The 12,498-nt window shown below is 44.0% G+C and overlaps 1 long non-coding RNA gene across 1 annotated transcript in view; it reads right to left on the bottom strand.

Annotated features, from left to right (window-relative positions):
* Positions 1-12,304, bottom strand: part of LOC109297787 — a 24,925-nt gene extending 12,621 nt beyond the window's left edge. Inside the window, exons 1-2 of the long non-coding RNA XR_002097415.1 lie at positions 11,964-12,304; positions 1,392-1,506 (exon numbers count right to left, since the gene is read on the bottom strand). This is a non-coding gene — a long non-coding RNA (uncharacterized LOC109297787). The remainder of the gene's footprint in view (positions 1-1,391; positions 1,507-11,963) is intronic.
* Between the last annotated feature and the right edge of the window lie 194 nt (positions 12,305-12,498).

The raw sequence follows: 12,498 nt of genomic DNA, 5'->3' as shown, positions 1-12,498 counted from the left end.
TTTGAGCCCAGTTTTTCTCCTGCCCAGGCAGGGGGTCAGACTTGCAGATCTACAAGGTCCCTTCCGACCCTACTTCTATGATTCTGTGACATGAGGGGCTCTGAGTATCTGTTGCATTGCATACAGGTCAGAAAGGGGGGTGCTGAAGAAAGCTCAGTCTCAAAGAGTGAAGTCATATGTTACTCTTAGAGCAGGGGTGAGCAAAATATAGCCTGCCAATTGATCCTATCCAGGCTGCCAGCCACTGCTGGGAGCCTGAGAAGGGAGGGCTGTGCCCTGTGCCACTTTGTTCTGCTGCAGCCAGGGCTGGGCTTGCGCACAGGCTCCTCTGCCTCCCCCTCCCTCAATCCAGTTTCCTATTGGTGTTGGGGCTATGCAGTCCTGGCACTGTGGCTTCCAGCAGCCAGGTCCACATGGGATGGGGCATGATGCAGCATGCCAAGTAGCAGTCCTGCCCACCACGAGTCACTGCTATTCGAATGATGCTAGGTAAGTCCACGCTGGCTGCTTGTGGGGGCTCGATCCAAGGCAGCCGCCACTGACTTTCTCAGTGTAGCACAGCAGCAGCGACTCATTGCGGCAGGCAGGCAGGACAGCTACTCAGTGGGCACATCTACACATTCATTAATGCGCTGTAGGTTCTGCACATTTAATTGAATACTTGCTTAATAAAGTGCTAGCGTAACTAGTGCCAGTGCATGGATTTTTCATGGCATTTACTGTGCATTAGCTTAATAGCATGGCACAATAGGCTATTAGCACTGTTTTTAACCACCACGCTACTGTGCAGTGTTATTAGGCTAATGCGCAGTAAGCGTCTTGTGTAGATGTGTCCAGTGTACTGTATCATGGCCTATCCCATGTGAGTGCCCCACACCCTGCTCCCCAGCCCTCAACAATTCACTGAAACTCGTTAAGTGGTCCGCCAGCCCAAATAACTGTCCACCCCTAATGTACAGCATACTAAGGTCACTTAAAATACCAGCCTCTACATGTTAAAATTTGTTAACTCATGCAAAGTGCCATCTGAGCACCTCAAAGTTACACCACTTCAGGCAAGAGTTAACTCTGGGCCATGCTACCTAGTTTGTATTAGGGTAATTTCAGCCTGCTCTATGGAGACAGAACAAGCAATTTGTAGTCCTCCAGCATCCCAGAATGCACTGCTTCAGCTTCCGCTGCACCCCAAGCAGGGGTAGAGCGGGGATAGTGTCCTGGCTCACACCCTCTGCTTACCAGCCCTCTAGTGGCCGGTTGAACTGTTCAAACAAGAAATGGTATTAGTGCTTAATGTGTGACTGCTCACAGCACATTCTAACTTTAACACTGCTTCACACTCCATGGTGTCAGTATGGTCTAAGTGTGATGTATAACTTCACCCAACGTGATACCTTTAATGTAGATGACTTTTGGAGAAACAATGCCTTGGGCTCAGGTCCCGAGTATTGTAGGGAAGATGCAAAAGTCTTTTCTGTTATCTGTGTCTGAAAATCAATTCTCTACATCCTAAAAATAAAAGGATAAGGGGCAGTCAGTCACAAGATGTATGAAATGTAATTTTGGCTTACATTTTCAGATGGAACAAGACCTAGCCTCCCTTTTGGGGGTGAGTGTTTTCTGCCCATGAGTTGTGAGTAGAAATGTGGGTATTTCATGCCTCTGATTTGTACCTACAACCAAGTAGTTGCAGGCTCAAATGACCTTATTTATGGTAACAAATGGCACGGGTACAAATTGCCCATGTAAATGGAGGCCATCTACTGGAAAAGTTTCATCTAGTATAAGCCAAGGTAGAATGATTCAATATAGTTCTTGACTAGATTTGTTTTCAGCCTGATTGGTACTTTATTCTGCAGGAAATGTTTGTAATGGTCTTTGAACACTGTTACATATTTCTTAATGAAAAGGAAGGTGTAAAACCTGAAATGGATTTCTAGAAAAATTTTAATTCCAACTCATACTCAGTCTCATTTATCAATTCTCCATTTGCAGCAAAAGGGAATTATTTTCTAAATTGCAGAAAATAGGAATAGGCTCTTTTGTTTAAGCTTATCAGGGAAATTAATTTGAAAAAAAAGCCATTTCAAGTGTAAGTGCTGCTTAATCCAGATACAGCTCCCCAACCCTTTGAGATACTATATTTCTCTCTGGTCCCACCACCTTCCAAGCTGGGTCACTGCTTGTTTTGACCAGTTTCCAAAAAAGTGACCCTGTGACAAACTGCAGGAGTACTGGCTGGTCAGTCCTAGCTCAGCTTTCCCCTTCCTTTGCAGATGTTTTGGCTGGGCCTGGCAAAAGGGAGGGAGCAGAGTGGGGGGTGGGGTGCTCTAGATGTAAGGCTTTACATCTATGAATCATAGGGATGGGGTGAAGTTCCAGTGTGGACTGTCCACCTCTTAAGCTATTTTCTGTTGTAAACATTGCTCTCTAACCATCAAAAATAAGTGTTGATTTAGAAACTCTTCGGGGTGGAGGAGAAGGAAAAGAAGTCTTCTTGCTATAGAACCATTCCATTAACATACATCACTCATAGTGTCATGGAAAAAGCACTGTTAGATACTGTATCTTTAGAAAGATTCCTACAGCTGTAACATTTTACTAGTTGTATTTGTACAATTGGTTCTCTCCTACACTCCCTTTTAATGATTTTTTTTTGCTTATCAGTTACTTTCTCTTATTCCTCTGCCACAGGTGAATAGCAAGGCAGACTTCTGTTGCTGACATCAGTTACTTGAAGGTTGTACACCCTTCCGATGCACAGCATTTCCTGCCAAGAATGAATATGCTGCTTACCGAAAGCACAGCAGTAGGGTGGGGTATATTGCAAGGGAGCCTAAAATGATGATGTAGTTTAGGGGGAGGAAGCTAGAGATTACAAAATCGAAACTTCTGCTAGTGAGGAGTAAGTATGGTCAGAATAGCACAAGAAGCTAGTCTGGTTAGTTTAGCTAAATATTTCCACATAGACTGACATTAGACTAAATAGCATATTTGACTAGACTAGACACTATTTGAGTTTCAGGTCAAAGATCTCTTTTTAACAGAGATGTTCCCTGGCTCATCTTATTGCTTCCTTTACACAGAACATGCTGAAAAGTTTACCTACTGGTATTACTGGTATTCCAGTATAAGGAATAGTTGAGTTTGAGCGAGCGAGAGAGAGAAGTCATGAACTGGACTAATACGTTGCAAACTTTCACTGATTATACCATCACGTGGCAGGAAATACAGCTGACCAGAATAAGCATTTGACCATTATATTATCCAAAATAAAATTTGCTTGCTTACAGTTAACATCCTCAAAGGCAGAATAAGTAGCAAGGGAAGAAAAAGAATGTATAAATTCTTGGTACTGGTGGAATTGTTTTCTATACAGATGTCAATAAAGCAAAAATATTTTCTCTGTTTTAGAACAGGATTTCTAACACTCACTTTAACAAACATAGAAATAAAGTTATTTTGGCTCTGTGTTAATATTTGGAAGCTCACATCTTTGAAAAAGATCAAAACAAATCTACAATGAGGTTAATTCCAGTCTCTGTTACTGGATGGAAAACTTCTGCAAATATTAAATGAATATATTTAAAAAGCTGATAAAAAGTGAGATTGAGATGCATGACTAAAGTGAGTCAGTTCAGACAACACTTCAGATGTATACACATTTGAAGATTATGTTGCACATTTTCACTTTGCTTTCATGTAACAGTGATGATCTTCTCACACTAGTGAGCTAGATTAACCCCACCAAGATAGCCTAAGAATACCAGGCTTATAAAGGAAGGAGTTATTCATTCTCATGATCCATTCTCAGTTGTAAACTGAATGTATTCATAGCTGTGAGGGAATACATAGTATCAAAGATTCACATGACTGTGAATCTCTGGTATCTACAATACTTTCCAAAAGCCAATTTAACTCAGAATGACCCTGTGAGTCAAATACCAACCAGCTGAAAGAATACAATGCTGCAAGGATGTCAGGAAAAATATGGCTCAAAAAGAGAAAGATAAAATATTCTGAATATTTCTGGAAGATTTGAAAAAACAGGAAAACACATTTAGTATTCAGAGAATATTTTTTCCCCATGGTTTGTTACAGATTCTAATATCTGACTCAGGGTGATTTCTCGTTGCACCCATCTTGTAATTGAGTTAGAATAAAAAAGGCCTGCAATTTGACGAGGCTAATTTGTACTGCCTGTTTGTTTTTACTTTAATAGAGAGACTTTGCACTTTAGGGGAAAAAAAACCTGTTTGAAATACTTATCCAGAAGAATCTCTGGTTTAATTTAACAAAGCTTGGAGGACACAAAGCTTTTTATGTTCAGATCTTTAAATGAATTATAAGCAGCCATGTTCTTTAGAAGATAACAATCTGCACAAAATTCTTTAACAAATATTCACATATCCATTTTAAAATCCAAAACGAGACATTCAGATGTGCTATTGGAGCTGAGAGGCTTTGATCAGTTTCTTAGAAACACTTTCTTGCCATACAGATAGCCTTAAGAGGACTCCCAGGGGCCCCAAGAATACTCAAATTCTCTACTGTTTTCCTTGCATGAGAATGGCCACCTTCAATAATGTCCAGCCGGAAACTCACTAATTGTGGACTTAATGTTGCTAGTGAAGGGTAGTAATATTTGCAGTGCTTTGCAAAGCAGCAGTTTTCAAATCTTTTCATATCTTCTCATGGGTGCCTCTTTCCCAGTCCCATACTTCCCTTGTAGCAAGCATGAGGCTTAGTTAGATGAGGAATTAATATAAACCTTAAGGCTAGTTACAGACATCCAAAAAGCCCGAGGCAGAATCAATCTAAGTTACACTGTTTTCTGTAAGCAGTATAGTTTAGATTGGTAGCAAACAGACCACATATTTGCCCTTTGGTGTGGGGGGGGGAGGGCAAATCTTAGACTGGGTTCCACCATTTTTAAACCAGTCTGTGTGTACTGAACTTCTGTTTTGGGCATAGGCTGGTTTTGTGTGCCAAACTTCTGTTCTGTTAAGGGTATAGACTGGTTTCCGATCACTTATACCAATAAAAGCATAATGTCTGTACCTGGCCTAAGGGGACAAGATAAAAATAAACTTGGGTTAATGTTCTGATATAGCTACCAGATATTTCTGCCATTGCTCTTTGTATTAGTTGTGTTATCCTCTTGTTGAGCTTAGCTCTCATTGTTTTAATCATTCCAGGATGGGTTTCTTGTTCTGTGAATTTTCTGTTTCCCCTAGTACTGCAGTTTGTGGTTGAATTTATGTCAAAAATTGTCATAAAGTAGTTGTATGAGAGGTACAGGTGCTTTATTTTTATAAAAGCCTTTGGGCTATTTCAGACTTGTGGATTGTGCTACAGCTAGAAGAATGTGCCACTGAAGACAATCAAGGGCTAGGGAGTCATTACACATAAACTGGTTTAAGTGATCAGAAACTGGTTTAAACATGTAACAGAACAGACGTTCAGTGCACATAAACCATTCTGAAAATGGCTGAAACCGGTTTGAGATAAACCTGGCTGAATGTAGTATCAGACTTAACTGATCTGGGTCAAACTGGTGTATGCAATGACAGTCTCAGACCCCTTCCTGGTTTAACTTAAACCAGAGATCCCCGGAGTTTTGCAGCCCTGGGCAGGGATCTCTGCTCCAGAGAGCTGGACTGGCCCCACCCCTTTGGTCCCTGGCTGAAGCTCCAGCAAGACTGCAGGTACAGCAATGTCTGCTTGGCCTCCCCCTGCCCCACCCCCACCCCACACACGTAGGTCAAACAGGGATTCCCCCTCCTCCCCCCATGGCCCGTAGCCAGCATGTGGTATGCTACCTGATGCTTGAAGGTGTCTGTGTAAGGCAGACAGGATAGTGTCCTCTTAGGGCTTTTTGGAACTAATCAATAGGTCAGCTGGTAATGTCCCTCCATTCCTTCCCTGGAAAAAGTTGTTTAAGAGCTTGGACTGATAAGAGAGGCTTTTGTTTTCTTGATGGGGTGCTAAATGCTATGTTATCAACTCCCTGCTGGCTCCCTTGCTGGTCAGGAGCAACGAGGCAGGGGGAACTCCTCCCTAATAAGCACATCCTGCTGGGTCTGGCTGGGAACTACTGCTGCTTCTCTCTGGCCAAGCTGGTCTGGGTCTACTGCTACTGCTGACTGCCCCTGAGCCAAAGCAGAGCTGAAGCAGAAGCTAAGCATCTGGGGGAAAGGAGGAAGACATGCGGAGGGACAGGTGGCAGAAGTCAGGCACATGGCAGCAGGTGAGCACATGGTGGCGAGGCAGGCACATGCGCAGGGAAGCAGGCAGGGAGGGCAAAGGGCATGGGTCTAGCCCTTCACCTGCTGCTGGTTTCCCCACCACAGCAGTGGGTGGATGAATTTAAGATGCCCTTCCACTAATTCAATTCAAAAATGGAAAAGTATAACACGTTTATAATTTTTCATGTATCAGATCTAAATATTGGGTGGGAGGGGGCCATTTAAATTCAAAGTAAGCTTGGATTCAGGTAAATAGAATAGTTCTGGTGAAGGCTAAATGACTCCATGGTCTAATACTTCCAGAGCTGAGGAATCTGCCTGGGGAAAATCATATCTGACACAGGAACAGTACAGAGGGATCCCATCCCATTGAGAAATTGTCCTTGCTGCCTCAGGAATAATGGCAGGAACATAATTGCTACTGTGTCTTTTCAAGGGTGTGGCATATGTTCCCCACCCAAGGAGGGGAAAAAATAAATCTCAGGCAAAAATGTATGCAGCTGTTAATATTTATGGACATAATGAAAAGTAGCTATTCCTGCTGGGTGGCAGATGGATGGACTAGGTGGGTCTACGGTTTTCTCCATCTGCTTTTCTATTTCTAGATTTCTTGAGTGAGTTTATGAAATTTTCCAGGTTTAGTTTAGCCTTTCTGTTATATTTCCCTACCCTCCTCACTGACTGCTTTTGCTTATAATACCAGTTTTGTTTCTTGCTGGCATCTTCTTTGTTCTTTTTTTCTTCTTAATCTTCATAGTGGAGTTTGTTTGACACTGAAGATTTTTTTCACAAGGAAGGTTATTTTTGTTTCAGCAGGTAGCTTTTATATAGTGTGAGCCACTCCCAAATCAGAAGCCACGTGCAGGAGCCAAGGAGAGTATGTGCGGTTATGGCCAGATCACTTCAAATCTGCACATTAATTTTTGCCAATTTTTTAAAACAAAACCATTATATTGCTCACATTAGCACTGTAACTTATTTTCAGCATTTTTCTGCTTCAAAACAAAGGAAGGAAATTGAAAACTTTAAAGATTTCTATTGTATTCCAAGGTGCTTACTGGTTTTCTGATTTTTCTAATAGATTCAAAGCTTTCAAAATCATTTTTGCCAAATGTTTATGCTGTCTCCCCAGCATTTTCCTGAATATTTTCTTCTCTGTATACTACCAAGCAATGTATGTCTCCAACATGCATTTTTGATGCCGTTATCTATTAAGTCTGTTTCTTCCACACTTAAATGCTGCTGCAGATAACACTGAGATTAACAAAATGTGTAATTGTTAGACACACTCCCATTGATTTGGGGAGTTCTCAGACAAAGTTGTAGATCTGTACAACTCAGCTTTATTTAGCTGTAAGCATTTTCCCCCTTGTCTCACTTAGCTACAGTGGTGTACCAATGAGAGGGCAGGGGGGGCCCAGCCTGTGGGGGGGCACCGGCCAGGCCCTTCAGTGGGTACTCGGCCCCCTGGTGGGACTTCCAGCTTTGCCACTGGCATTTGCGGGCTCGATAAGCTGCTGGGGGATCCCCCCCAGCCCCCTCCTCAGCAATCAGCTGCTAGGGGATTTCCCCCGCCAGTGATCTGCTGTGGATGCAGGGTGCACAGTTGTAAGTATTGGCTCCCAGGTGCCGGAGACTCACAGTATGCCACTGCTTAGTAATCACAGGTAGGCAAGGTTCTTTGGGTAGATGCATCTTTTATTAGATCAGCTGAGCAGTTGGAAAAAAGTTTTTAGCAAGCTTTTGGGCACAAGTACCCTTCTTCAGACATAGGAAGACTCTGCTAATCAGGTGTATTAGCTTGTATTGAATTTACATACATAAAACTCTAGTCTCCTAAAATAATTACTCTGATTTAAATGGTAAACATTCTTAAAAAGGGATTGACTTATATCAGGGGTTCTCAATCCCTGGGCTGTGGCCTGGTGCTAGGCTGTGGCAGGTCAGCTGCCGGTCCGCAGCATGGTCGGCTGCCAGACCATAAGTGGCCATGGACTGGCAAACTGTGGCTCCCCCCGCACAGCTGGGTGGAGAGGCCGCGGCTCCTTCTGCAGGGTCTGCAGCAGTGCAGTGTTTGGCCCATGGCCCACCCCTCCGCCTTGGGTGGGGGGTACCCTTACCCGTCTGCCAGCTGAAAATTCTGGCTGCGGTTGGCTGTGACTGCTGGGCCACAGTTTGCTGGGCCACGGCATAAAAACTTTGGAAACCCCTGATCTATATCAAGACAAGGCTCTCTTTGCACAGATACAGAGATGGGAAGGGAACAGGTAGGTGGGAAGACCTACCACAAGGTAGCAACCAGTCTGCAAGTGCAGGATTTATTCCGTCCACTTGTAAAATTCTGAAGTGGTGGGCTCAGCTGCTTTCTGACCCTTTGCACCTTGAAAAACTGACACCCCCAGAGGGAAAGCTGCTCTCTGCAGCAACTGTGGTATACACTTTGACTCAAGGTGAAAGCAGATCCTACCCTCACTCAAAGAGAAGCTATAGAGGTGCCAAACTTATTCGGACAGGGCAAGTTTCATTTGCAAACATGGTTCATTGGACATGGGGTAAATATTTAGGATGGCATACTTCCCTGACACCTAATACATGCCCATTGATGACAAAGGTAAATTCACACAAAGATCAAGGGTAGCATAATATGAACTAGATGAAATAACTGAAGTGTATTTATTCATCACCTTCCCTTTCAACTGAGTGGTGCTGAATGAGAACTTACTTTTTTATAGGTGCACCACTACTACTTCATTTCTCATCCTATCCTGATGCTGTTTTGTTTCACTTCCTCTTTCCTATCTGCATCTTTTCCATGTATTCTTCTCTGTAGCAGCTCCCAGTAATCAACCCATTCATTTCACTACTAAAATAAGTACTGTATTTACTTGACTAGAAGATGACCTTGATTATAATACAACCCCTCCCCCTGTAATTAGATCCTGTACATGGAAATTTTTAAAATTTGTTACAATTTTCCATGTATAGTATCTAATTATTGGAGATTGGCCTTGAATTTGTTCCCCTTCCACTGCTAAAGCAATGAAACTAAATCTAGGGGGTCAGGTAGTCCTTTGCTTTCTGCTTCCCCCACAACTTTTCTCCTTGGCAGCTTCTTCCCCCTCATGGAAGGGAAGAGCAAATGTTAAAACAATAACCTTGAAATTAAACATGGCTGTAGCAATTTGCATACCCATACATGTAGTTCATCCAAAACAGATATATTTTAACTTTTTTTGAAACTGCTGCAAGTTTGAGTACAGGTACTCCATAAACACATTTTTGAGCAGCACTTTGGCACCTACTGAGCACATCTACACATGCTTATTAAGGTGGTGATGCTTATTGTGCCAGTTTATTGGCTCTCAGGCATGGGCTTATATGTGCATCCAGGACTGCAACACGTTGAGTGGGGTCAGTGCAGCCCCAGCTGGTAGGAGACCCAGGGAGTCATTATACTAGCCCAGGGCTGCTCCCACCCAGTTCAACATGTTGTAGAGGGGCTCGCTGGTAGGCAGTCCCTGCACCAAAGCACCCTTGTACCCCACCCAGCTGGGGCAATATCTGAACTTGTGCTACTACCGAGTAAAAAACTTTGTATTTACAAGTACTACCCTGCTGCAGAGCTAATTAATTTACTCCAGCCTAATAGGTAAACATGTGACTTTTACTCCAAAGCTAATTAGTCTACTTAGCAGTAAACTTCTTGTGTAGATACAGCCTCTTATATGTAGTACAAACTTTTTTTAATGGAATGCTTTACAAATTGACATATCATCCTTGCACAGGGGCCTTACTAATCTTCTCTTTATTGTTCCACTTTTAGTATACATGTTGCTGAAGCAAACATTTATTTGCAGTACAATCTACACATGATATTGGTCTAAAGCCAAAGGCTTGTGATTTACCATACAGTTCACTGGGCTGGGCCCCACCAGAGTCAACAGCATTTCAAACCATGGTGACCACACAACTCAGCACTGCTCAATGTGTGTATACTCTAGATGGCCCCCCCAGAAAGGGTCCATGTGCCAATTAGCCCCAAAGATGTATATATGGGGAAGAGCAGGGCAACTTGATCTGAATTCACTTCATGGAAGGCAGGGCCATGCTAATCATATTTAGCAGGCTGAAAGAAGGGCCTACAGAGGGATTCTGGGTAAACTGGGTGCAATGTTGTGTCTCACCATGACTAGAAAAAGAGTTGGTGGTGAAGGGGACTGTGCTTAACAGGCACTACCATCTGTCTTATTCAGATGACCTGTGTCTGTCTGTTCTTGGCATAGGTAGCAAAAATAATGATGGGAATGTAGGAAAATGGTTGGAGTTTCCTCTGGCTTCTCAAAGCACTGGCCTAGTATTGCAGTACCTGCAGGCATCATGCTCATCCCCTCCTGGAAGAGCAGCTGATTTTTTTTTTTCCTTAAGGATCCCACACACAAAAAAGGGCCCCATCATCATGCTTACCCAATGTGGGCCATGTGTTTGAGTCATGCTCAGTGTTTGTTGCATTTAATCAACTTCATAGCTGGTTCCTAGTGCTAAGCACACGCTGTTTTCAGCAGCAGTTTAACGACGGACAATGTGTTTGATAAGATTTCATTGTATGCAATTGTAAGATGGACAGGCTTTTCTTCTCATGCCAGTTGGGGAGAACAACCTCATCTTGTATTTGAGTAAATACAGTAATTAATGCTGACACTTAAACTCTTACAATTTCATCTATGTGTGTTTAGGTTCTCACATCCCACTGAAATTAAGTTAGACTTTGGCATCTAAGACTCTTAAATTCCTTAGAAAATCTCTGTCTCATTTTTAACACAAAAACCTACTTACATCCCAATGAGATTAATGGGGGGTGGGAAGCTCACACCTCTTAGTGTAATTGTTTCATGCTGCCTACACATGCAGAAGCCCACACTGCATCACTTTCAAGTTATTTCATACTTGGAAGGGTTTTTTCCAGCTTATGGGGATTAGAAACTTTGCATAAAGAAACTTGGCCATGCCCTTTTCCAGCTTCCCTGCCCCATGCAGCCAGAGAGCTGCAGTGCCACTCCCCTCCCTGCCACAGGGCTGGATCAGGTCATGGGGCCTCATTGGGACTGGGCCACTCCCAGCCCCCACTCCCAGCCCCCCTGCACAGCTGGTCAGATTGGGCCTACAGTTGGACTGAACACTGTCTGTGTGGTCTGAGGAAGAAAAAGGTTAGGCACGACTGATCCAAATCATACAGAAATAAAACTTCCTAAAGAAAACTACATTTGACTCTACTGTGACTTATTCTTGCTACGATAAGGTTTCTGTGCTTATCTAGAATATTTTTACTAAAACAGTAGTACTCTTTCATGAGAAACCACAAAGTTTTCAGTATGCTGAAGAATAAAGAAACTTGCATATTTTATTAAACCAACTTCAGTTTTTTTCCCACTGATCTCATGCACGACCATCTCAGTCAACAAATGGGAGTTTAATGTCCGAGCTAATTATGTTAAAATGGAAAGAAAGTTCATCAAGTAGCATTTCTGCAAACATTTTCAGCTGCATTTTGAGGGGAAGAAAGGTTTTTCCCCGTCAGCCTAAGTCAAACCATTTTGGTTCAGGGAACTAGACTGCGGTATCTAGTTTGGGGGCAGCGTGAGGTCACAGTGCCTTGAGGCTCCATTATTCTCCACAAGCAGGTCTTCGGCAAGGGGTGGCTTGGTCCCACTCCACACTCACCTGCTGCCAGAGCTGCGGCTTTGCGTCATTGCAATCCTGTTCTCCCGGGGCCGTGGGAGAAGCACGCTCCTTTGGGGGAAGCGCTGCAGAGGAGATGAGGGGGGCACAGCAAGGCGAGGCAGCGCGACCATTCAGGTGCATGTTGCTCAGCGAGGCCCCAACACAGTGTTCCTAGGCAGTGACACCCACGGGTTTCAGACCTGCAAGTGAGACAAAGCAATCCTCCTCCCAGAGCAGGAAAGGCTTAAAAAGGGGAGAAATCCTTGCTCCTCCATCCCCAGGTAGGTGTGCAACCTGCAGCCCGCGGGCCAGGTCCGGCCTGCAGAGCCCGACACGAGCCCGCGGGGCCCCGCTCGCAGCTGGCCTTGCCCGCCTCGCCCCGCCCGCAGCAGCGCCCGGCCGCGGCACAACGGGGGCAGAGGGGGCCGCGGTCACCTGCTCCGCTAGGAAGCAGTGGGCGGCCCCCACACTCCTCGTAATAGCCGCGCAAGCCGAACTGAGCAGCCCCGCGTCACATCTACGGGCTGGGGGGCAG

Source organism: Gavialis gangeticus, unplaced genomic scaffold, assembly GCF_001723915.1.
Source record: "Gavialis gangeticus isolate Ggan-Ray unplaced genomic scaffold, GavGan_comp1, whole genome shotgun sequence".
NCBI classification, from domain to species: domain Eukaryota; kingdom Metazoa; phylum Chordata; order Crocodylia; family Gavialidae; genus Gavialis; species Gavialis gangeticus.
Note: the sequence above shows the minus strand (reverse complement) of the source record. Positions and strands in the feature narration are given on the sequence as shown.